At 40.8% G+C, this 2,500-nt stretch overlaps 1 protein-coding gene across 4 annotated transcripts in view; it reads left to right on the top strand.

Annotated features, from left to right (window-relative positions):
* The window catches only part of LOC143282057 (ras-like protein family member 12), a 135,598-nt gene that overhangs the window by 1,669 nt on the left and 131,429 nt on the right, over positions 1 to 2,500 (top strand). For 2 of the 4 annotated variants that reach the window (XM_076587502.1, XM_076587499.1), the window contains exon 2: positions 606 to 647. The exons of the other annotated variants lie outside the window; for them this stretch is intronic. The gene's annotated coding sequence lies outside the window, so the exon portion shown is untranslated. The remainder of the gene's footprint in view (positions 1 to 605; positions 648 to 2,500) is intronic. 4 annotated transcript variants of the gene reach the window in all.

Genomic DNA, 2,500 nt, shown 5'->3' with positions numbered 1-2,500 from the left:
GTTGGTGTTGATGGTGGTGTTGGTGTTGGTGTTGATGATGGTGTTGATGATGGTGTTGGTGTTGGTGTTGGTGTTGATGATGGTGTTGGTGTTGATGGTGGTGTTGGTGTTGGTGTTGGTGTTGATGTTGGTGTTGGTGTTGGTGTTGATGGTGGTGTTGGTGTTGGTGTTGATGATGGTGTTGATGTTGGTGTTGGTGTTGGTGTTGATGATGGTGTTGGTGTTGGTGTTGTTGTTGATGGTGGTGTTGGTGTTGGTGTTGGTGTTGTTGTTGATGGTGGTGTTGGTGTTGGTGTTGGTGTTGATGGTGGTGTTGGTGTTGGTGTTGGTGTTGATGGTGGTGTTGGTGTTGGTGTTGGTGATGGTGTTGGTGTTGATGATGGTGTTGTTGTTGATGATGGTGTTGGTGTTGGTGTTGGTGTTGGTGATGGTGTTGGTGTTGATGTTGGTGTTGGTGTTGGTGATGGTGTTGGTGTTGGTGATGGTGTTGGTGGTGGTGTTGGTGTTGGTGATGGTGTTGGTGTTGGTGATGGTGTTGGTGGTGGTGTTGGTGTTGGTGTTGGTGTTGATGATGGTGTTGGTGTTGGTGTTGGTGTTGGTGTTAGTTCAAAGGCTGGGAGGCGAGTGAATGCTGATGCCGGGAAAGGGTGAGTTATATTTCAAGAAATTATGAGACTGTTGTTGTGTAGGCTATGTGTGTACATTTATGACTTGTCAGTCTTTTTTTTTTTTTTTTTTTTTTTACACTGAAGTTTGTACTTTTCATTATAATTCATATTGTTAGTCATTCTTCGTCTCCTTCTTGTAATAGTACTTGTTGTAGTAATAGTAGCAGAGCAGCAGCATAAGTAATAGTGGTAGTAGTAGTAGCCATATATAGTTGTAGCAGCAGCAGTAGTAGTAGTAGTAGTAGTAGTAACTGTGGTAGTCAGATAAAACTACGCTTTTGACAGACTGCGTCCTTGAAACAGGACAACAGCGATACGTGCTTCAAAAGAAAAAATATACAACAACAATTATGATAATACTAATAGCAAGAAGAAGAAGAAGAAGAAGATTGTATTGCCATGAAAACCTCAGAATGTGATACAAGATACAAACCCAGCAGTCAATGCACAAACAAAACAAAACACAAACCCATTTGGTGGTGAGAAGTTGAAGAACAGTTTCAGCCGTAATTCACACAGGAAACGAATGATGAACGCCTAAAGGCACCTCTCTATCGGCTCTGCCCAAACCAAGTAGGCAGCGTGTTGTGGAAATGACTCCTTGTTTGAGACGTGCTCAGAGTTTGGTATGTGATCGAAAACAGGCGCTATACAGATTACAGATTACAAAATACTTTTTTTAAATTTTTTATCTCAACAAGAGGAATTCATTTGTGGTGTAAAACACATAAACAATACATGGAAATCACAGTCATTCAACATGTGTACATAAAAGACATAAAATGTTTAGATGGCAACCCATACGTATCATGAATAATCACAGTAGATAACAACAACACAACATTAACAGAAACCTTTAAATGGTAACTTAGAGTAAATCATACATACATCAACAGAGCCATACATGTGCAACACAAAATCAGTTAAAGGATATGAATAAAATAGGCATGAAATAGCATACTAAAAGTAGACATAAGACATAAAAAGATTATAATAACCACGCAATTCAACAATACTTTGATTTAAGATGTCACATTCCACAAACACACACTCTGGCATACATTTTTTTTTTTTAAATCACAGATCTCATTATCAATTATTGCTGTTTAATAGCTGAGGGTAGTATAAAGCTGCATTTTGGTTCTGTTTGTTGTACATTTTGGGACACAGAACCGTTTGCCTGAAGGTAAGAGTTGAGTAATAATTTGCCACTGAGCGTATGGCTGCTGTCACTTGAAATGCGTTTGGCTTTCTGCCGTCGCACTATGACATTGTACAGTTTACTTAAGCTGTTCTGTGTCACTCCCACGACCTTACTGCACACATCCACAGTGTATCTATACAAGTATCTATAACACTACTACTACTACTACCGCCACTACTACTGTATCTATACAAGTATCTATGACACTATTACTACTACTACTACTACTACTAAGAAGAAGAAGAAGAAGAACTTGGCGAAGACGTCATTCGGGTGTGACGATGAACCAAGGTCCCGTGTGCATCATGCACTTAGTGCACGTTCAACTCACAGCCAAACGCGCGCGCGCGCGTGCGTGTGTGTGTGTGTGTGTGTGTGTGTAAAACCTAACTAAATGATACAGAAAACAAATGGCGAGCCCCTAAGAGCAGCTGTCGTTCGATTGAGTCAGTCGGCTATGCCCAGGTAGACAGCACACGCAGCCTGTTAACTGTGGAAATGACTGTGTTTAGAGTTTGGTCTTTGTCCGAGGGTAGGCGCTACATTAGTATAAATGATGATGATGATGGTACTGATGATGATGATGATGAGGAGGAGGAGGAGGAGGAGGATCGTTCGTTCAAGTTGC

This window comes from Babylonia areolata, chromosome 5, assembly GCF_041734735.1.
Source record: "Babylonia areolata isolate BAREFJ2019XMU chromosome 5, ASM4173473v1, whole genome shotgun sequence".
In the NCBI taxonomy this organism is placed as follows: domain Eukaryota; kingdom Metazoa; phylum Mollusca; class Gastropoda; order Neogastropoda; family Buccinidae; genus Babylonia; species Babylonia areolata.
The sequence above is the reverse complement of the archived record's forward strand: the minus strand, read 5'-3'. Positions and strand labels throughout refer to the sequence as shown.